The 25393-nt window shown below is 35.3% G+C and overlaps 1 non-coding gene across 1 annotated transcript; it reads left to right on the top strand.

Annotated features, from left to right (window-relative positions):
* The first annotated feature begins 8176 nt into the window (after positions 1 to 8176).
* On the top strand, positions 8177 to 8248 carry TRNAY-AUA (transfer RNA tyrosine (anticodon AUA)). Its single transcript has one exon. It is a non-coding gene; the product is annotated as a tRNA-Tyr (tRNA).
* The last annotated feature ends 17145 nt before the right edge of the window (positions 8249 to 25393 follow it).

Raw genomic sequence — 25393 nt, 5'->3', positions numbered from 1 at the left:
AAAATAGATTATTTTAATGTACCGAAGTACATATGATATTTCCATGCAGATATTCTGCGTCATCATACGATGAAAGAGCAATGGAACGGAGAAAAATTCCCTCTGGCGCCGAGATTTGAACCCGGGTTTTCAGCTCTACGTGCTGATGCTTTATCCACTAAGCCACACCGGATACCCACCCCGGCGTCGGACAGAATCGTCTCAGTTTTAAGTTCCAAATCTTGGGTTCCCTCTAGTGGCCGCCCTCTGCACTACGTCATAGATGTCTATAAACGTAGGACTGAAGTCCACACATGTGCTGAGGTGCACTCGTTATGAGTGACTAGTTGGCCGGGATCCGACGGAATAAGCGCCGTCTTAAATCACGAAGTGATTAACGCATATTATATGAGGGGTCGGGAAGAACATGCTAAGTCACATTTTACTGTTTTTACAGGAGAGCAAGTTTAAAGTTTCAAGGTCCATTACATTCTGTTGTCTCTGAGTTATCATTTTTCAAATATTTCTGTCTTAATCAAGTTTTTACTCTGTACAATTAAACCACTGAAATTGCCTGAGGTATTACATGGCATCCAAAACAAAAAAATTGATAAAATTGGACTTAGCACGTTTTTCCCCTGGACCCTTCATATATATATTATTTTAATGTACCGAAGTACATATGATATTTCCATGCAGATATTCTGCGTCATCATACGATGAAAGAGTAATGGAACGGAGAAAATTTCCCTCAATTCTATTCAATTAGGATTAGAGTCTGGCTGGGCGGAAGAGAAGGCCTTAGCTCTGCCAGATTAAATAAATAAATTATTATTATTATTAAATAAATTATTATTATTAAATACATTTTATTAAATAAATTATTATTATTATTATTATTATTATTATTATTATTATTATTATTATTATTATTATTATTATTATTATTGTTGTTGTTGTTGATTGTAACTGAAATAAAAACACTCAGTACTTTTTAGATAAGTAAGAAACCTTGCACTTTCTCTGACCAAAATATGTATTACGCAATGAAATTTTATTTTATTAAATAGCTTGTAATAAATATTAATAATTTTAAAATAATTTTTAAAATAATTTTTAAAATATTTTTAATGCTTTAGATATTTACTTAAATAATCCCTCTTTTTCTCCTTGTATACCGCTTATTATCCTTGTATTACCCTCGTTCTTCTTGCTTTTCACTTATTCTATTTATATTACCTTAGTTATCCTTGTTTCCCCTTGTTACCCTTCTCTCCCCTTGTTCTCCTTGTCTTCCCCTTGTTCTCCTCTCCCCCCTTATTCTCCTTCTCTCTCCCTTCTTCTGCTTGTCTTCAACTTGTCTTCCCCTTGTTATCCTTGTCTTCCCTTTGTTCTCCTTGTATACACCTTGCGATCCTTGCATACACCTTCCTATCTTTGTAATCCCCTTGTTCTCCTTGTATTACCCTCGTTCTTTTTGTCTCCCACTTGTTCTGTTTATATTTCTTTATAACAGTAAGAGGTGAGTGAATTTTTTTTGTGACGATAAGTTACTAACTAACCCCCCCCCCCCCACCCATACGTAGAGAAGAGGAAGACATAGTTCTGCGTCAAAACCGTAATAATTTAAATTCGACAAAAATAACTATGAATGCGGCCAAAACTGAGAAAGTAATTACTTTTAGACCTTGAATTCCGTTAATGGAAAGGCAACATAGAACATTCTGCCATGCATATTGAGAGGTAGGAGGATCATGAAACAAATTTATGAAACAATTTTTGGAAGGGTTAATTCTTCAAGAGGGAGAAGGAAATATTGACATAAAAAGACGTATGGGAACAGTATGAAAATATTGTAATGGATTTTATAGCGGTCATGTTGTTAGTTCATGAGGGTTTTCTTTTTTATTTTTTTCTCCCTCGGTGGGCGTGATATTGTCTGAAATTTAACAGCGGAGTTAAATAATTAATAATTATGAAAATATTTACATCTTGATTACACAACTTTTAACAGTGTATCACTTCGGAATATGTATTATATGTCTTTCTCGTGTTAAATTTTAATGTAGCCTACCTGGTTAACATGTTTCGGCCTGCTATTGGCCTCCTTCAGGATTCGAAAGAAGGCCAATAAAAGGCCGAAACATGTTAATCAGGTACAGTAAAATTTAACAGGAGAAAGACATACAATACATATTCCGAAATTATGGAAAGGTACCTAGAGCATAGGCATAAAGCGAAAGAGGATTTAAACAAGACGGTTGCTGTCCACCGGCGTAGCTCAGTCAGCACAGGCGATTGGCTACTGAACCAGGGTTGTGCTCGGGCGTGAATTCGATTCCCGCTTAGGGTGATTACCTGTTTTTTTTTTTTTTTTTGCTCAGAATGCCTTCGGAAATAAGCTCCGTAAGGGACGGTAAATCCTCGTGAATCACCCTGTATATTAAGTTAACTGCTATTATACAAGGAGCGCACTCAATTGAGGGAATTGGTGGCCGGGATTCTACAGTATTATGCACTGTCGGGCGAAGAATCTACGTAAAGATTAATTTTTGGTCCTACAGAATATATTTGTTATGGTAGTAATGGTTATGTGAAATCCCGGCCACCAATCACTCAATTGAGTGCGCTCCTTGTATAATGGCAGTTGACTTAATATATGTCAACATATATGTCGAAATTGGAGTCAGGCTACAAAGGGGGGAAAAACACTAGAAGAGACGGATTCGATTCGGTGCTATGGATTGAAATTCGGCGTAGCTCAGTAGTTTAGAGCACTTGGTACGTAGAACCAAGGGCCCGGGTTCGATCCCCGGCGCCGGAGCGAATTTTTCTCCTCTAATAATCATTGTTACCAAAACAGATATATTCTGTACGACCAAAATTAATCTTTACGTAGAATAAGACAAATGCCAGGTAATGTATGGTGATTCCTCGGCCTCACGTCGCCAAATAAGCCTACCATCTCGATAAAACCAATAACCTAGAAGTTCATACACGAAAATAAGATGGTTGCTATTGCATTTAAAGAGTGTGTTGAAAATTTTACTATCTCGGTTGTAATAATAATTCTTTATTTATACTGGCAGAGTTAAGGCCATAGGGCCTTCTCTTACACTCTACCAGATCACAAAGTATACAAGCAGTTAAAATTTAACAAAAAGTTAAAGAACATAATACTAACATATTACAAAAAAATAATAATAGCATAATAAAATCGACACTAAACAACATTAAAATAATACCATAATAGAAAAAAGAAAGTAAAATACATTGGAATATAGCAAAAGCAACTCATTTAGTACAAATGGTTAATATGGAAAACGTAAGGAATAATATAACAAAATAGAATGTAATAAAATAATAATAAAAAAGAGAAAAAAATAAATAAAATTCACAATAAAAAGGCTATGATAATAAATTCATCGACTGATAAAGAGAACAAAAAGGGGAAAGGAAGAAAAAGAAATATGTAGCCTTTTTACAACACTATCGTAGAGAAAAGGGCTTAGAACTGAAAGGAATCTGAATTGAAAAAGTGCAATTTTAGTTTGTTTCTGAAACTAGACAATGTCCGACAGTCTCTGACATGTTGTGGTAGAGAGTTCCAGAGATGAGCTGCAGGGACGGTGAAAGATGAAGAATAGAAGGATGTTCTGTGTTTAGGAATGGAGAGTGTGATATGGTGTGAGCGAGTATATATTTCGTGATATGAGGACAAATGTTGAAAACGAGAAGCCAAGTAGCTGTAGTAAGAATCCTGAATATAAAAGACATCATGTTACACACTTCAATTAGTTCATTGTGGAAAAAGTGCTGCCGCTTTTTCTAAAATCTGGAAATAAAACCCGAATTCCATCCGACTTGTGAAGCGGGTCGACAGCGTTAGGCTTAATTGGGAATTAATTTGGAGCAGAGTGGCCAATTTTAATAACTACACTCCGAGGAGCACAGAGTTCGCCTTGTCGTCCCATCCACGTCGCAGATTAGCAACTTTTAAATTCTGAACCTATTCGCTAATTACTTCCATAACTCACGACTGCAGAACTTAGACGAACGCGCGAAGTTGGATGGAAACTTGCAATTCTTAACAAGATTTAATTCCTTCCATCACGAATTTTCAACTACTAAAAAGTTGGAAATTTTTATGGATTTCGAAGAACATCACAGGCCAATGTCACATTGGCAGGAGTTGCGTACAATACGACCACTCGCGTAGCCGTAACCGTTTGGTGCTAATCCGGAGTTGTGTTGGGGCATGGGTTCGATTCGTGCTTGAGCTTATTAGCCTACTAGAGCTAGGACGTATATCCACTGAAGAAGAAATGAGCCTATCTATGATTGGCATATTATGCGTGACATAATAGGGCTCAAACAGGGTTGATGTTGTACAGTCTCTGTACAGTAAATTAGGATCATGTAGGGTCAAATTGATTGCGATGGAGTGAAATAGGATAGATTAGTAGATTAATAGAGTGGAATAGATTAGATTTGGCTAGGATAGATCACATTAAGATCATGTAGTGTAGAGTAGATTACTATCGAGCAAAATACATTAGGTTCGAATGAAGTGGAGTAGAGTGCAGAAGAGTATATTAGGGTCCAGTAGAGGAGAATATTAGGATAGAGTAGTGTAGTGTACATTAAGGTTGAGTTAAGTATATTAAGGTTAGAGTATCATAGATTCAGGTTGAATGATGTAGTGTAGTTTAGAGTAAATTGGAGTAAAGATAAATTAGGTTCCAGTAGAGTAGAATAAGATCAAGTAGGGGTGATTCATGTTATAAGGGATTCCCAAGATATTCGTTTTGTGGGTAATTTATCCTTTCAAATTCTTTTAACTTCAACATGTTTATGTATTTCTAATTTTGCTTTATGTGATATACCTTTTTTGGCTGGATTTTATTCAAAGGATTTAATTTTGGAAATGGTATATTTGACATACGTAAATATCTTTGGATTTTTTCTTTGTTTTATTTTTCTATGTACGAGTAATATAGTAGTTGGGGTCGTGTAGAGTAGGGTACATTAGGATATAGTATAAATAATAATAATAATAATAATAATAATAATAATAATAATAATATTTATTTTAGCTGGCAGAGTTAAGGTCGTAAGGTCTTCTCTTCCACTCAACCAGCAAAAAATATACATGTATATGAATGAATTTATAAGCTACAAAGAACACACAATTTGACTTCGATAAAAGTTACGTGTATACAAGAGTTACTTATAAATTAATCAGTAAAATACTATGAATTATTAATTAAACAATGAAATGCAAACTTTGTAGCAAAATTAAACTAATAGGCTTATATATAGAATGTTAATGTACAGTATATCAAATAACGTTAGATAATAGGACGAGATTATTATGAGTCAATTGTGAAAATACAGTGCTATCAGGATGTCTATCTAAAGAGAGAATTTACCATATAGACTCAGTCAGTGACCGTTTAAGTCAGTATAATTAGAGTAAATTATACATCTTGATTACATAACTTTTAACACTGTATCACTTCGGACTATGTATTATATGACTTTCTTGTGTTAAATTCTATTGTACCTGGTTTACATGTTTCGACCAGGTACGATAGAATTTAACACAAGAAAGTCATATAATACATATTCCGTAGAGTAAATTACTGAGATGATTATCCTTTAAGCTACTTTTTAAAATGTTTATTGTCTTGCAACTCCTAATACTTTGTGACAAGGAATTCCATTGTCGCGAGGTAGAGACTGTAAAAGATGAGGAGTAACAAGATGTTCTATGAAGAGGTATATGGAGGTTGTCTGTGCCCATCTGTCCTGTTGTTTTATTTGTTGCAGCCCGTTGCCCAGTGTACTTCGAAGTTGTGAATTCTTGGTCCTCCTTATTGAAGATCCTGTTTCTAAGTGTTATGTTTAATAGCTTTCTTTCCATTCTTCATCGGCATGCTTCTATGTTTTTTTCGCTGTCTTTCTGTAAGAGATCGAGTTTGGCATCCCTATGGCAGCACTAGTAGGACACAATTGTTGGGTGTCTTTATTTTGAGTTTCCGATTTTAAGTCTTTATCTTGGAGTACGAATTTCAGTGACCAGAAAGCCTTCCAAGCTTGAGCTGTTCCTTTTATTTCTTTGTCCATTCTGTGATTGAATGATATAAAGTGTCTCAGATAGACGTATTCATCCAAATTTTGCAGCTCTGCACTATCTGCTTCAATTCTCTTTGGTGCCTTATTTGGCATTGTTTATTTATGCATGTTGTAAATAAAATAAGTTCCCACGATTTCTTTGTGAATTAGACTATTAGTCTGCCACGCAGGCGGTTTGGGTTCGAGTCACAGTAAGGCTGCTGATTTTTCTTTTAAAAATGTAATGTGAAATTTATGGTGGTCTTAGTTGCAGTCGTGGTTTTCCTCAAGTTTCTCAAGTTTCCCCAGTATAGAATCGTCATCGTTCTTTTAGAATTTGTCCATTCCATAGTTTCTTCAATTATTATTCTCCTATTACTGGTCTGCGACGTGTGAAGAAGTCCGGTCCAGGGAGCATAATAATTTTCTTGCAAGCGAACTTGGATATACAGGGATTCGTAGCGTAGTAGGCCGGTGTGGAAACGAAATACACCTACCTTGGGAGTTAGTGTATGAAGGAATCGACGCTAGAGGAGCAGTTAATACCACTGCAGAAAAATAGTATAATAATATTATAAAGGAATGCCCTAAGATTACAAAAACAAACAAGAACTTTTCGAAAGAAGAGTAGACAGGCCAGAACAAACAAAGATATTAACTTATTCTCCATAAAGTCTCCAACTAATTTTGCCATCAAATTAATTAAGGTCTATATTAAGAGAACTGAAACTTCATAATCTCTGACTTCAGATTTATACTGATATAAAACTTCTTGTTTACTATTCTTTTTGTTTGTGTAGATAGCTGATGTAAATTATCTTGGCTCTCCCTTTATTTGACTTTTGCATCCGTCTTTAATTCTTTCTCTTTTAAGAGTTTTAATTAAGTTAAATTTCTGCAGACATTGCGTTTTATATACCCCATACACACGCTGTTAAATCCATGGCAGCCAATAGAAAATTACGGTTGATATATTTTTTGAAAATGGTTGCAATGAAACTTAATAATAAATAATTAAATTACACACTTATTAACTTAATAAATTCTTTACTGTGTAAACATTAGAAAATTACCTGGCTGGCTATTCCGAAGTGATATTCTTCATTGTCAGAAGCCTAGTGATGGTCCAGCGCTATCTTCTGGTTTCCTGTTGTGCCGAGGTGTGTTCATGATCGTATCGAAAAGAGTGTGTGTTTTGAAATTGGGTGAGTGCTGAGGCTATGCTGTGAGTGTGTTTTTGTATGTTTATAAATTTCATATTGTTCTAGAATGTCAAATTTCTGGTTTTTGGCTGGATATGTAGTTTTTTCATGTCAGTATGTTGCTGTAGTTGTGATTGAAGTTTGTGATATGTTCTGCGTAGGTTGAATTGTTGTGTAGTTTGGCTATGCCTGTGATATGTTCCTTGTAACACCACAACAGGAAACCAAAAGATAGCGCAGGTCTTTCACTAGGCTTCCGATGAATACCACTTCGAATTTAGTCAGTCAAGTAATTATCTAATGTTAACATAGTAAAGAAGTACTTGTTCACCAAATAGACCTACATAGTTTTTCAGTGCACCGAAGTACATATGATATTTACATGCAGATATTCTGCGTCATCATACGATGAAAGAGTAATGGAACGGAGAAAAATCTCCGGCGCCGGGATTTGAACCCAGGTTTTCAGCTCTACGTGCTGATGCTTTATCCACTAAGCCACACCGGATACAACCCCGACGTCGGACAGAATTGTCTCTGATTGAGTTCCAACTCTTGGGTTCCCTCTAGTGGCCGCCCTCTGCACTAAGTCATAGATGTCTATGAACATAGGACCGAAGTCCACACATGTGCTGAGGTGCACTCATTATGAGTGACTAGTTGGCCGGGATCCGACGGAATAAGCGCCGTCTTAAATCACGAAGTGAATCGTCGGATCCCGGCCAACTAGTCACTCATAACGAGTGCACCTCAGCACATGTGTGGACTTCGGTCCTATGTTCATAGACATCTATGACGTAGTGCAGAGGGCGGCCACTAGAGGGAACCCAAGAGTTGGAACTCAATCAGAGACAATTCTGTCCGACGTCGGGGTTGTATCCGGTGTGGCTTAGTGGATAAAGCATCAGCACATAGAGCTGAAACCCCGGGTTCAAATCCCGGCGCCGGAGAGAATTTTTCTCCGTTCCATTACTCTTTCATCGTAAGACCTATATAGGCTTACTATATGATACATGCAAAATAAGCTTTCGTATTATCCGTCTTTTCGCATTATCCGGGTACATCTTCCCGATCATTAGCCCGGATAATCGAAAGTATACTGTAATTAAAGTACTCAAGATGATTCAATGAAACTTTTCATACATGTAGGGGAATAGTGGGTACAGTGAGACACAAAATATTAAGACATATGTATGCAAGTGAAATTTCAAGTATTTTTAAAATCAAGTGCAACAGAAATATACATTAAAACATGAGGTTCAATAATACATAAACAGAAATGTTAATAGATAAAGGACATAATATACAATGCGTGTTTGTAAAAAAAAATGCAAATGTCTCACTGTTCCCATTCAGGAGGGTACAATGAGACACCAGTGTCTATTAACGGACATTGAAATGATTTACATTTATTTCAAAAGAAAAGAAAGCTTGCTGTCTCTTTTTCTTGACATGTTCTGTAGACTTATTTAGAATCATTTTGATGTCTGACTTCGAAACCATTGAAACATCAGGAACATTTAGAAAAGTGAATTTATCATGACTTTTCAAACTTTTGCTAAAAAGTAAAATGAATTTTTGGTGACAACAAAGCTTATAATAATAAGAATTTAATTTAATTCTTTATTATTTTTTGATATCTTTTTTTAATTTTGTGAATATTTTTTTTTTATTTAAGAAACTATTAAAATGTAATGTATCCATTATTTTAAGCTATAGTTCCTAAATTGGTTACTAGTATGTTCATTTTCAATGTTAGTTACCGGTAAATGTAATATAATTACAGTTTATTTTTGCAAATCATTGGTAAATGGGAACAGTGAGACGTCTCAGTGTACCCTTCAATGGCATGTCTCACTGTTCCCTTTACGCATAGTTCGTTTAAAAATGGCACCATCACTTCAAAATCAAAACAAGAAAGACGAAACTTTGCAAAATATAACGTCAAATACCATAGCATTAGGTAACAAAACATTCATATTTCCATTTAATTTGTATATCCAATATAACCTTCATTAAGGACAAGCCAAAATTTTACTTCTAGAGTGAAAAATTACGAATTATTTTTTCATTACTCACCTTTATAACTAGAATCAAATCGAGTATGAAAATACTGTTACTTTACTCATGCAACATACAACTCCACTGTTACCAACATTTCAACATCAAAATTTACCATCTAATAAAAAATGTCTCACTGTTCTCCCTGTCTCACTGTATCCACTTCTCCCCTATAGCTCCCCAATGCGAGTATTTTTTTATTTATTTATCTAAACGATAACAGCTCCCTGTATTAACAGGCTGCCACAAAGACAGAGCATATTGTGCAATAGGCAGTTGAAAGTATAAATAACATGTTTAAGTTTAATGGAGTCACACAACAATGACAAGAAATGGTTGAATAAATAATTAGGTACTAATTAATTATTTGAAGATCACTGTTGACCGTAGAGATGGTTTCGGAGTAGAAATATGGATCCTTTCAGAGCTGCAAGGACGATATCAATATTGCCTTCCTCTGTAGGCCGAAACGTTGCCAGGTTTGGAAGAAGAAACCGGGAATAGTTTCGCGCGCTCCAACCATAAGGCCTATCACTTCAATTTGTTGTAGACCGTATTTGTCCATGAAATATGGAACGGTACGTACATAGATGTCGTTTTTTCCCCTATTTACATCTTCAGGTTGACTCTTTTGTTTTTCAAATCTAACGGTGGGATCGATGATGTATCCATTGTTGTTATTTGGTGGGATGGCAGTCATGTCTATTCTTCTTGTACTGCCATGCCATGTCTGCCAGTCCGTGTACTTCTTCCAACACTTGAAAATTTATTGATCTAAACTGCTTGGCGATCATCGAACGAATTCTATGGTGTCGTGAGTTATGGAGTACTTCACCATGTGGACAAGAGCCCAGGACATGTGCATATTTATTTAGAATGTATAGTTTATTTTCTAAATAATATTATTAGCTTTAAAATATTATTATGAAATCAATATTACTTTTAAAAATAAAGTATACATTCTACTTTAAATATTGTAGAGAATATTGTTCGCACTGCAGACCTTTGCATGCTAATTTTCGTTTACAAAAGTACTAAAGATTCTAATGGAAAAAAGTATTTAAATGCGGTAAAATTATACTACGGAAATAAACACCTTCCGCTTAAGAATATGAGTCTAATGTTTATAACTGTTTGAAAAATTCTCTTCACTATACTTTAAATAACAGGGTTGTTACATAACTGTTTACCCACTACCTGTAACTTCCTACCAACACGGAAACCTATTCCGTATAATTTGGTCCTAATAAATTCAACTTGTCAGTTTTCATGAAATATGGATTCTCCTTGTGGCTGCTATTTATATAAGCTTTGTAGCCTCTATTATACCCTTTTTTATATTCCGTTCATTGAAATTGTTCCATTTATAAATGTTTTGGCTTACATAAGTCATTCTATGTGTGTTTATTTCTCTTTATTCTAAATCAAGTTAAATCAATTAACTATAATATTAGTTAATTTTCTATTCCAACACCTAATTCAGAATTAATTAATCGAATTTATATGTACAATGTCATATATTAAAATTCATTACCCGTTGGAATATTCGAAGCAGCATGCCCTCTGTGACGATCAGACATTAAAGGCCCATTCACAATGAAAATTAAACATAACCGTAACATAAACACAGACGTTTGCGGCCAGGTTATCAAATGGGATCATTCACAATGATTCACATAAACATTTACCTAACCATTGCCGTTAGACGTTAACATGCAAGTTTGCGATTTCCAAACTTTCATGCTTATGCTTACGTAATTTGCAAACAGTACACAATCGTAGAGCGCTGATGTATACGACAGAATATGAGGAAATGGCGTCGTTGTTATGTTTCCATGGTTACCAAGTATCTTTGCGGTTATGTTTATGTTCCCATCGCAAATGTTTTTGATTTTACCGTAACGTTTACATTTTTAAGGCTCATTCACAATAAAAATTAAACATAACGTAAGCGTTAACTTAAGAATATAAACGTTACGGTAAAATAAAGAAATCATACCATCATTCACTATGGGAACATAAACATAACAGCAAACATACTTGGTAAACATGGAAACATAACAACGACGCCATTTCCTCATAGTCTGTCGTATACTTCAGCGCTCCATGATTGTGTTCTGTTTGCAAATCACGTAGGCATAAGCATGAAAGTTTGGAGTTTGCAAACTTTCATGTTAACGTCTTACGGTAATGTTTATGTCAATGCTTATGTGAATCATTGTGAATGATCCCATTTGGTAGCCTCGGCGCAAACTTCTGTGCTTATGTTACGGTTATGTTTAATTTTCATTGTGAATGGGCCTTAACGCTTATCTTTCATCTAAAATACACCACGATCAATTCATTCATAAGTCTTTTATATAAAAATCTAACTTCGGAACACATTTCGTCGGTGATCGATTAAAAATTTAAATTCAATGGTTATCGTCTCTTCTGCTGAAAACTTCTGATACGGAATGAAAACTGAATCGGCTTAGCACTATTGATTAAAGCAGTATTCATCTGCCAAATTATATGCCTCAAAAAGAGAGGAATTTCTCTACTGAATTTAATAATAATTCTCGTCGTGGAATTCGCCTTTATAACTTTTCTTTACAGAGCGTCTGTCCTTTGATAGGGTTCCATAATGGGACACTTTAATCGAACTTCCCTACCTTGAAGACTTACGGTTCATACATAGAGACTTTTACGCTAAGGAGAAAGAGAAAATATCGACGGAGCATTTCCATATTGCTACGTTTAAAATACGTACATAGTGTTATTCACAGGTCAAAACAATTAAGAGTCCAGTAAAAAGATTAATTAATTCTGTAGAGAGTTCACAGATTTTAATGGAATTTTGATTTTATATGTAGTATGCAGACATTACGAGATAAAAACTATTTGCACTTTCGTAACTTTTATTAAACGGAGATAGAAAGATTTGTAAAACCATCTTAATCGTCTTAAAATAATCATTCTGTATTTGAATTAAATGAAGACGTGATTGATTATAGAGACATTTTTTTTAAATAATTTATTGATCGATCAGCGCATTTAGCGCTATACAGTCATTTCTAAATAAAATATAAATACAATACGTGACACTGAATTGAGGGCAGCCTACATTGGGCTCCTCAATGAATAAAAATAATAAATAATTATTTACATAGGTTGGTGTGATGATAAATTTTGATTATAATATGAGGTCCATTGGAAGTCGGCTCTTGATTCTGGTGGGAAATGTGGACTTCCTTCCGAGAGAGTAGTGGATGGCGCCTGGAACATTTTCTAGATAGAAACATAATATGCATTATAAATATGAGCCGTTCAGAGCAAAAGTGGTGTAAGTCAAAATTGGATAATGAGGTTTAAAGTAAAAATTCTGTAAAATACAGCTCAAAGTAGCAATTAATATGCCCTTCTTGCTATCCACTGACTACTAATAGTTTAAATAAATTTAATATTAATTGCTACTTTGCGCTGTATTTTACAGAATGTTTATTTTAACCCTCATTACCCATTTTAGACTTACACCACTTCTGCTCTGAACGGCTCATATAATTGAACCGATTGCAATTGAGGGGGTCAGCGTAACAGTGGTCTAACCCTCATCAATGTGAAAAATTAATTATTGAGCCCTCTTTTGATTTTGATGTGAACTATCTTCCTACGAAGTGAAATAGACGAATTCACCATTATATAGCTTGTTAGAAAGCATATAATTTTTCCCCCAAAAATCACTTATTTATATGTATAACTTTAACTTGGTTTTTCTAAATTAAAAAAAGTGGCTTAGACCACTGTTGTGCTGACTCCCTCAATTCAATGTAGAAGTTTAATTACACAACGGTCAGTAAACGAAACATAGGGCGGCATGAAGGACGTTGTGTAAACCAGATGTAGATGCTACAGATAGGAATGGCTAAGGATTGATGAAGATGACGATTGTGATTATATTAAATATCTTATATGCTTCTATGTGTTCTTAGAAAAATATCTGTGGCTGGATGAAGTTACAGGAGAATGGAAAAAGTTACACAATGCAGAACTGCACGCATTGTATTCTTCACCTGACATAATTACGAACATTAAATCCAGATGTTTGAGATGGGCAGGGCATTTAGCATATATGGACGAATCCGTAAGTGTATATAGAGTGTTAGTTGGGGGAACGGAGGGAAATAGACCTTTGGGGAGGCCGAGACGTAGATGGGAAGATAATATTAAAATGGATTTGAGAAAGGTGGGATATGATGATAGAGAGTGGATTAATCTTGCACAAGATAGGGACCAATGGCGGGCTTATGTGAGGGCGGCAATGAACCTCCGGGTTCCTTATAAGCCATTTGTATGTATGTATGTAAGTAAATATCCTTCTATGTGTGTCCAGAACGTCCCAGCGCACTTCCACTGTGAAATTATAATGTTGAAAGTGATGTTTACTGTACGGGCATCAGTACAGTCTTGGACCCGTTTTATTTTATTTTCCAACATTTCACCAATAAAATTGTTTGAAATTCTCTCTACATAAGCAGTTATTGCAGCTTGTAGTTGATACAATATGCGTGTGTGATCTCGTTATCCTGCACATTTTGCTTCTCCCCATAGATAATGGTAGTATGGTCTGGGGAATGTGGGGGCCATAGATTCTTAGAGATGATGATTTCTCCAAAATTCTTAATCAAAAGTTGTAGGGGACATAGAACAATATCAGAAGAAATGGAAAGGTTATGTACTGAGGATTTTATCTTCAAGATATCCTAGAAGAGCTATCAACCAAGGGGACAAAAAGATTTGGTACAACCTCGCAAAAGATGGACAGATCAATTATTGTTAGCTTCGGAACAGGTCTAAAAGTTGAAACCTTTTAAGGTTGAAACAGTTGTACAAAATATTTCATCTCTGTGTGCAGTGATGTTGTATTGTTGAAACCATTTGACTTCATCTTAAAGTAGGCCAGTGAAGGTGTACAAAATGTCACAGCAATAATGTAAGTACGATATTTCATTTATTTTCACGAAAAATTTGAAAAATCATCACAGAAAATCTGGTCCTACCAGACTGCTAGTTCTTCTACATGTCCGTTTCACATAGAGCTCAAATCAGGCCGCTGCACTCTGCTGTAAGTGGCCTGGGACGAACCTTATTGTAGTCGGTTCCGTTATTGTCATGAAGAGTGTTTAAAAATGGATCACATTGATTCTGTAATGAGGATAGAGAAGCACTTAAGTTAAATGCGGTGTGGTAATTTGTAGCTCGACGTCACGTCGCATCACGGAGCCGACCCGAGGGCCTGTGGAGCGCGCGTCACCAGCGCAGTGGACCTTTTGTCACCCGCAGCTCTCTAATTTTACAGTGACGTGTAATGACGCACCGCAGAATGTTTTAGGTGGCAATATTGTGTAATAATTATACATTATATAATATGTATGTAGAGGCGTATTAAGAGATTAAAGGGAACAGGAAGGGCATGGTATCCTTAATCAGGTATGACAGATAGGCTACTTTCTCATGATACTTTTTGTACGCTTCGCAATTAACATCCCTTATCACTAGGGCTAGGACTTTGATGAAATTGCATCTTTTTTCTAGTAAGCCAGAAACTTAGCTGCTTTAGTATTTATATGTTATGTGATAAACTGAGTGTTTTAAGTCGTATTTGTTAGAGCATTTTTTTTTGCATTTTTTGCCTGTTTCAACTCATAAAAGTATCTTTTGTGTTATTCGGACATTTTTGAGGCATTTTCATTTAATTTTGCCCACAAATCCCCATTATTAATATAAAATAATGTTTATTTCCTTTGATATTTTGTCCATTAATACCCTTTATTTTTTTTTGCTTGGTTATTTAACGACGCTGTACCAACTATGAGGTTATTTAGCGTCGATGGATTTGGTGATAATAAGATATTTGGCGAGATGAGGCCGAGGATTCGCCATAGATTACCTGACATTTGCCTTACGGTTGGGAAAAACCTCGGAAAAAACCCAACCAGATAATCAGCCCCAGCGGGAATCGAACCCGCACCCGAGAGCAACTCCGGATCGGTAGGCAAGCGCCTTAACCGACCGAGCTACGCCGGTGGCTAATACCCATTATTTTGTATAATATTTTAATCGTTTTTCTACACAAATATTGCCCTTTATCGTAGTACACCCCATGTAATGGATCAGTCCAGCCATCCCTTTAATATAGACTCCTCTATACTTGCTAATTCCGTATAATAGTGGCCTTGTGATGGGCTACATGGAAACTATATCAGGTAAAATAATTAATTAATAATAATAACAATAATAATAATAATGGTTTATTTTAACTGGCAGAGTTAAGGCCATTCGGCCTTCTCTTCCACTCAACCAGTATGATAGAAAATTACTACAATGCTATGAATATAACATAATTAATACAATAGAATTCAAAGCAATACAATACTACAATACAATACAATATAATACATAATTAATATAATACAATGACAATTCTTTTCATCTTCACAACACCAATAAAATAATTATGTAATAATAATACTAATAATAATAATAATAATAATAATAATAATAATAATAATAACAGCAGTAATAGTAATGATAGTCATACCTAAATTAAATTAAATTATTAAACTCAATCACAATTATAACTCCAATTTGACTGCGCCCGTAAGAAATCGTTCAGCCTTTTCTTGAAAGTGGTTATTGTCTGGCAGTCCCTTATCTTCTGAGGTAGAGAATTGCATTCACGGGGGACTGAGACAGTAGTGTATCACTTAGGAAAAATTATGTAACATTAAATAAACTTAAATGTTGGTACTAGAATTTAATTTTAGGGCTTTTTTAATATTTTTAGGTCATAAATGCAGTGTTTTAGGACTTTTTTTATGATCTATAGGTCATCAAAATCCTAGCTCTACTTATCACATTGTGACAGCCTGTATAAAGAAATCAATAGACGAATAGGATCAGCATGGAAAAAGTTTTGGAGTCTGTCCTTCATCCTAATCCACAAGAGCCAGAAATTGCAGACCAAGAGGCAGATCTTCAACAGCTGCATTTCCATACTCTCTCTTGCTATCATAATATTAATACTCGATCAGAGGTCGATAACTCTCTAGGAATTCCACTCCACACATCTTCTCTATATTCAGCATTCTTCACTGTTGCTACTTCTTATCACTGTAAAGGCTCATTCACAATGAAAATTAAACATAACGTAGGCGTTAACTTAAAAATGTAAACGTTACGGTAAAATCAAGAGCATTCACGATGGGAACATGAACATAACCGCAAAGATACTTGGTAACCATGGAAACATAACAACGACGCCATTTCTTCATATTCTGTCGTATACTTCAGCGCTCCGCGATTGTGTACTGTTTGAAACTCACATAAGCATAAGCATGAAAGTTTGGAGTTTGCAAACTTTCATGTTAACGTCTTACGGTAAGGTTTATGTCAATGCTTATGTGAATCATTGTGAATGATCCCATTTGGTAGCCTGGGCGCAAACTTCTGTGTTTATGTTACGGTTATGTTTAATTTTCATTGTGAATGGGCCTTTACTCTTTGCCTCATGAAGTCAAGGGCCACCGAACTTTTTAATCTTTTACATCCAAGTTATAAAATTGTCTTATGACGAGTTGTGTTCATTGTATGCTCTGTACTTTCATATTTTATGATTATTATTATTATTATTATTATTATTATTATTATTATTATTATTATTATTATTATTATTATTGTATCCAGTATGTTGATCTATTATTTAACTAACCACTGTTGGCTAGCACATCAGTACTAATAATAAATAAATCATGCAATCAATAAATGAAAATTAATAAAATGTTTAGTTGGTCTGGCTAAGGAGTAGAAACAGCATAAACAGTATACATACCATTAGGAAAAGAAATTGCACACACTGAAAAATTACTTCATTTAGTAGACTTTCCTTTACATTAAGCTGCTTTTTTTTCAGTTACCTTGTTTCGGCAATAAATCTCAAAATACTTTCCGAGAATCGAATCCTGGAACCTTTGGTGAAGAGTTCTCTTCTGAATGAGCTAAAGCTGGAGTAAATTTAAAATCCTGACGTAACATGTAAGACAATACAATTTCGGTGCAGTAAATTCGTTTCAATTGAGAACCGCAATTAGATTTAAACGTTATGCCTGTACTGCACCAAAGGGAGGCACGGTGGGGACTATATCACAGGGCACCAGCGTTTGGCGGCTTGGGATTGGTAGACAGTTGAATGTTTCAGACAGTGAGTTGGCATTTGTAAATCCTATGCTTTCCTGTCGTATGTCCTACAAAAGTCTCCACCGTGAAATTGATCCCAATTTCCTCCGCCCCTTCCTTTTTACAGGATAATGGAAGAAATCCTCAGGGGCGGGACATTGGGTAGAGTCGCATTATCCAAATTGATGATGAACCGACCTCTGGTTCCAATTTACTTTGGCAATAATCAGAGAACTTTACACACCCGCTTCCAGTTCTGTGCCCCGTTCATCTTCCATTTGTCAAATACTCTGTCCACCTTTTCCTCGTTTTTATCTTTCTTTGAAGAGCTCAATGCTAACCTGTCTCCTGTTATGAATAGATTGCACTGTACTTCAAAGTGTCTACAGCAGAGTCGGGCGCATTCTTTTCAGGATCTCTCGATTCTGTACCGTTCAACAAGACTCGGATAGAGCTAATGAATCCGTGTATTCTAGAACGCACTTAGGGATGGATTACGGAGATCAACCCATCCTTACTTACTTACTGGCTTTTAAGGAACCCGGAGGTTCATTACCGCCCTCACATAAGCCCGCCATTGGTCCCTATCCTGAGCAAGATTAATCCAGTCTCTATCATCATATCCCACCTCCCTCAAATCCATTTTAATATTATTTTCCCATCTACGTCTCGGCCTCCCTAAAGGTCTTTTTCCCTCCGGCCTCACAACTAACACTCTATATGCATTTCTGGATTCGCCCATACATGCTACATGTCCTGCCCATCTCAAACGTCTGGATTTAATGTTCCTAATTATGTCAGGTGAAGAATACAATGTAACTCAAAGTTTCACAACCATAAAGAACAACCGGTAATATAACTGTTTTATAAATTCTAACTTTCAGATTTTTGGACAGTACACTGGATGATAAAAGCTTCTCAACCGAATAATAACAGGCATTTCCCATATTATTTCTGTGTTTAATTTCCTCCCGAGTATCATTTATATTTGTTACTGTTGCTCCCAGATATTTGAACTTCTCCACCTCTTCAAAAGATAAATTTCCAATTTTTATATTTCCATTTCGTACAATATTCTCGTCACGAGACATAATCATATACTTTGTCTTTTCGGGATTTCCTTCCAAACCTATATCTTTACTAGCGTCCAGTAAAATTCCCGTGTTTTCCCTAATCAGATCAACCCATCCTGCTTAACACAAATCTCAAGAGAGATGTGTAAGGGATTTTTTTTTTACCTTGTACGAAGGAGGGACCCGAAGACTGAAACTGCAGCCTGAGGCTTTTTGTGCTTACCACTCCTATTCTGTGAATTATTGAATAGCCGAACGGCATCTCTCTGTACAAGTACAGCACGCCGCACCGTGAACTTAACCCGGGCTATTGTACGGATGATGATAGGGTAGACCAGGGTAATTGTAAACACTTTTCACTGCTTTCTTTTCCTGAAAATGCGTTTGAAATAATAAGGTTGACTTTTTTTCATCTTTTAATTGCTAGCTTACATTTACCCCACCTGTTTACATTTACTTATATATATATATATATATATATATATATATATATATATATATATAACTATAAAAATATTTGATTTTAATAATATTATTATCTTACGTAAGATAATAATATTATTAAAATCAAATATTTTTATTGTTATTAATCAAGTAGGGTTGGGTCTTTTTCATATACTTAATAGCGGTGTGGTGTAGATACTTATATGCGTCATTCTCTTCACTATTGGATCGAGAGAGCGCAAAAATTACAGTTCCCAAGGAAAGACGGTATTACTTACTGATAAAATAAAAGGCCTACAAAATTTTGTAGTTTCCTGTTCATTTCAGCAAGATGGCTTAACAGGACTACTACACTCTTACTACGTCATACTACTTTTGACCAATAAAACGGTACGAAAAGACGTATTTCAACCAATCAAGGCTGCTTATCGCACACTTTTATCGCGTCCCTAGCATTTGTTTCTTTGTTTGCCAACATTTGAAACTGCGTTGGTCTGGACGTCAAAAAAAAAAAAAAAATATATATATATATATATATATATATATAATTACAAATCACTCCAGTCGATGCACAGCAGTTTCAAATATGACTCGCATTGGCATTCAAGAACAAGAATTAATAAAAATCACTTATCATACCTATGCATCTTCTGAAATCCGATTTACAAATAAATGAAGAGCACCATTCGGAAATCTTGAATAAATTGAATACACCATGTAGGCCTAAATCAACGAGTTCCACTTCTATTACGCACACGTCCAATATAACATCAATTGAACCACCAATCATATTCAAATTTGAAAATTGTACATTCAATAATTATTCCTTTTAAAATTATTCATTCGGAAATTCTGAATAAGTTGAATACACCATGTAGGCCTAAATCAACAAGTTCCACTTCTATTACGCACACGTCCAATATAACATCAATTGAACGACCAACCACATTCATATTTGAAAATCGTACATTCAATAATTATCCCTTTTAAAATTATTCATGTTTATTTTTTATGTCATCGTCGTTAATTAAAACTTTTCTAACACTTGTGTATATTAGTTAGGTTATGTTATAGCTTCTGCTATATGATATTATGGATAGTCACGTGTCAGAGATTGTTTAATATTAAGATTTATTGAAAATCATCTGTCAAGTGACGTTGATTACTGGGATTCGGATAATTGAAGTGGAATGTTGCATTTTAATAAAAATGAAACTGAATCAACAAAGCCTTCTTGACTAGTATCATTGCGATCGTGTATAATAAATCGAGAACTTCTCGACGAGGAGGCATTGCTCACTACTGCCATCTAGCATGCATCTAGCGTAATATTTGTAATGTTGAGATGGTACAATAATACATTTGAAGACAGTTGTATTTTCGTAAGTCAATATTTTATTGTATTGGAGTACTTCGTTACTTCTAATCTTCATATACTTTCTTCTAAACGTGTAATAGTAAATTAAATCCCACTCGAGTTTTGATTTTCTCTAGATAAATCAAAACGTCTAGTGAGATTACTGTTGATAAAATGATTTTATCTTCTACATTTCAAGCTCTACATGCAGCAGCTATACCAAGATTCTATGTCTATTGTTCGAAAACGTAGGAAACCTGACATTTTTTTAACTTTCACCTACAATCCGCAATGACCTAAAATAGCTATTGCTTTACTACCACATGAAAAACCCACTGATCGTTCTGACATTGTTACTTGCGTTTTCGCGCTGAAACTCAAAACCTGAAGGTGGTCAGGTTCAAGAAAACGTATTTGGCATTAGAAACCCATTCAGAGGGAGTATGTTTCATTATTATGGAAGCAAATAACTTTAAAAATATCTGGTATTTTTCATTGAAAATAAATCTGAAAAATTTTTATTTGAACGTCTAATGAACTTAGTTTGCAGCATTTGCTGCACAAGCCACTAGTCAATGTATATTTTCTGTTTTTCGTAACCGGATGTGCACGACTCTACTAGGTGTTCATTTCAAAGTGTGTCATGACGTCACTGTTGTTGGGTCACCGATTTGAAGCGAGTTTCAGCTTATATGTTAGAGAAGTTGCCTATTATTTAAGGCGTTCTTCAATCTGAACTTGAGAACGTGTACGATATAACTTGAACGTCGTAGCAACAGATGGCGGTCTGTACGGTCTGTGTGCTGCCATAACCTCTTTCGAACTGTGTTTTGCGCCGGCAAGTCGTACGCAGGGTATTTGTTATCATCGGTTGCGTACGGTAACATTCCACAACACAAATCAAATGCTCCGTGTCCATGTTGACCGTCGAAGTTAATGTCAACAAATACGTAAGTAATCGTCTTAACCCTCTCCCCATATCCCGACAGTACGTATTTCCAAACAGTTCACATTCCTGCCACTACCGGCGTTTCCGTACGTATCGGTACGTACTCTTCAGAATGAACGCCGTACTTACTAGGCAACTTCTCTGCCTCATAGGTTATACACCTCTGAGGAAGTGTAGGAAGATTGAATTCTCTAGGCTCATCGGCTAGCCACATGACGGCATACAGCGAGCCATGACACATTTTGAACTGAACACCCAGTAGTTTGTAGATTATGCTCTCTTCTTTTTTTCAATTACTTGTTGTAGAGTGAAAATATTATCATTTTTTGATCGGCCAGTTCTGAATCCATGAGGCTTTAAAGACTTATTCCTCTATAATTCTTACAATCTCTCCGGTCTCCTTTTTTAAATATAGAAATGACTTGTCCAGTGTTCCACGTTTCAGATATCCTACAAGCTTTCCAACACAAATGCAATAGTCTCCCTTGCAAAATTTCAGCAGTTCCATATTTATACCCTCGGGACCGGTAGCTATTAGCTATCCTAGATTTCATTTCGTTTTTCATTCATAGTTTAAAAGTATTATTCTTCAAACCTGAGACTTCATACAGCATTTGTATGTGAAAAGATACTGAATAATTAATACTGGCGTAATAGGCTATCAGTATTGAATTTAACGAGGATATAGAAATACTGAGACTTTGTTTTAAAATGAGATGAGGTAATCACTGCTTGGAATAGCGGATTCCGCGTTAGAGCATGGGAAATATGTTCTAATTTGCATCGGATGATATTTGTGGAGGACAGGAACGTGGCAAACTTTGTTCTCCTGGGACTGCCCTAACGTCTGTTTTTGTTCCCTTCTAGCTACATTTATTTCAGTAACAGTTTTATTCTCCTACGACAACTTTTTATTACTGCATTGTCTTTGTTCATATAATATTTCATTTTGCGCCCGAGGTAAGAGATGTAAACTTTGTTACAGGACCATGAAACGAGTTCCTTCCGTATCAGGAAGACATGGCAAAAAAGAGGGACTATAAGTTTCTACAGAGTAAGCCGTTCATAATAATGAAAATAAAAATAATTATCTAATAATAATATTCTCAGTAAAATGAATATGTAGCCTGTTTGTTCTCATCAGGAATAGGTGTCTTCTCTTCCCTTTTTTGTTGTATCACATTACAATTGAAGCGTTCCGTTACAGAAGGGCGAACCCGCCAAATGTACCTGTAAAGATAATCTATGTTCAAAGTATTTTACCTGTAAACGAGATAAGGGCGAAGCCGCCAAGGACACGTGTGTAAATAATTATAATTGAGGGGTTTGCCGGAAAAAGGGCGTATACGTCAACATTGTGAATTGAGATACAGGCAATGTAAGATTTTAAAACGCACCTGAATAAAATGTTCTACAGATAGTGAACAAAATTATACATTAAATTAAAAATCTTACCGAGTATAAATGTTTTGTAGCATTTAGGCAATTTATATTATTAAATTTCCTTATATTTGTACCATATAAAACTACGGTCTATACCCCCTTTATCCATATAATGATTTGCTTAGGGGATTTAATGTAGATTTCAAATTTAAATTTCACACGGAATTGAAACAAAGATACATTTTATGACATTTATTATCTACTTCTGAAGCAATTTACATTATTTCAGATACACTGAGTAGACATTAAGTACGCAAAGCAAAATCTCTGAATATAACAGAAAAAGAAAGTCTCCATTTTGTGTAAATATAAATAAATAAAATTTATTCTTTGTATAATCCTGATAACAATAAGCCCAAAATCTGAATATTTTAACAAATCTCTTTATAGAACATAAAATATTTCCGTCTGAATCTGTGAGTTTCATAAGTTTGTTTACTCTTAAAGCAAGGACAATAATGAACATAAAATGTAGTCAAAGGAAACAACTGGACTGACTAAATTTAACTATATATATTTGCTTAGTCTCTACCAAGAGAAAACACACACAGTACAGTATGCTGTAACGGGCAGCACTAGCTCTACTTGTAGACTGACTGACTAAATCGCGCACGCACGCACGCAGTCCTGTCCTGCAGGTATGTACAGTACAATCAAAACAAAATTTCACTACTATAATTATTCACTACATTTTAAACCGTTTTCCCGAAGAAGGGCGTAGAGGTCTATCCGCCTTTATTCCGGCAAACCCCTCAATTACTTTGCACACTGAAAAACGAATACCTTTATTGAAAATTGCAATTAAATGTCCAATTTAATATTCCAACTTAATAGTGAATATAGATGACATTATGAATTCATCAATATTACGGGAATAATTTGAAAACAGTATATTAGAAAAAGCAAAGGGCGTAGAATGAACTCATTAGTGGCAGACATTAACAACAATGAACAACAATGTAATAATAATAATAATAATAATAATCATAATAATAATAATAATAATAATAATAATAATAATAATAATAATAGTAAATAAAACACTTAATCGCACTGTGACGTGACATTTACAAAGTATCTGAAATTATTAATAAACAAAAATAAGTAGATGCCTGTCATGTTAGTACCCTTGCTACCAAAAGTGGTCACACTTGTTCTGGAAACAGAGGCGCTAATAATTAATCCATTGCATAGTGAACATTACAGTGAAAGACTATTGAAGTAAAGTGAAAGACTATTGAAACTTATGTAGGGCCTATACATAATTATGTAGGTTGTAATGTAAAATTAGGTATTTTATTTATGTTTTATTATTATTGTGTTAAATTGTATTGTGTATTCTTATTGTATTGTGTATAAATTGTATTGTGTATTGTAAAATTTATTGTGTATTGCTTATCATTTTATTGTGTTTGTTTATATTGTATATACCACTGCCACCGGGTGCTTGCACACTTGCAGTGTAAATAAATACATACATACATCATCTTCATGAAGATGTTCCTCTGAGTCGGTCACTGCTAGTTGCACGTTTCATTTGCTGATCACGTCGTCCAGAAACGTTCTGTGGCACATAGATAAGGAGAGCTTTCAGATCCTTTACTTTATCAGAAGTGAGCTTTATTGGCGTGATATACCTCTTTGGCAAAACCAGCTGAGAGAGGTCGGAATGTTCTTAATGCGACATCTGTTCACATCAACACTGTTACGAGCTTAGAAATACAGGCATTCTGGAGGTCATAATCACCCAACTCCCAGAAATTACGAAATACAGGTTGTATTTTCTCCATACCTAATGCGTTGAAGCACCCACAAGTACATGGCGGGCCTATACCGCGAGCTTGCACATGTCGAGATGTTTTCGTACCAATGTACGATTCACTTTTGTTCCTTTTAATCTTTGCTTGTACGTTTATCAATTTTTCGACAAGCCTTTGACGTTTCATACAATAACCAGATGTGTCTGGTTGATTATCACTGTCACTTACTTACTTACTTACTGGCTTTTAAGGAACCCGGAGGTTCATTGCCGCCCTCACATAAGCCATCCAATGGTCCCTATCCTGAGCAAGATTAATCCAGTCTCTATCATCATATCCCACCTCCCTCAAATCCATTTTAATATTATCTTCCCACCTACGTCTCGGCCTTCCCAAAGGTCTTTTTCTCTCCGGCCTCCCAACTAACACTCTATATGCATTTCTGGAACCGCCCATACGTGCTACATGTCCTGCCCATCTCAAACGTCTGGATTTTATGTTCCTAATTATGTCAGGTGAAGTAAACAATGCGTGCAGCTCTGCGTTGTGTAACTTTCTCCATTCTCCTGTAACTTCATCCCTCTTAGCCCCAAATATTTTTCTAAGAACCTTATTCTCAAATACCCTTAATCTCTGTTCCTCTCTCAAAGTGAGAGTCCAAGTTTCACAACCATACAGAACAACCGGTAATATAATTGTTTTATAAATTCTAACTTTGAGATTATCACTGTCACTATTATTCATACTAAGCTATTACAATGTCCATAAATGCAAGCAATTCCTCACTACGGTTG

This window comes from Periplaneta americana, chromosome 16, assembly GCF_040183065.1.
Source record: "Periplaneta americana isolate PAMFEO1 chromosome 16, P.americana_PAMFEO1_priV1, whole genome shotgun sequence".
NCBI lineage: Eukaryota > Metazoa > Arthropoda > Insecta > Blattodea > Blattidae > Periplaneta > Periplaneta americana.
This window is presented reverse-complemented; position numbering and strand designations above follow the sequence as displayed.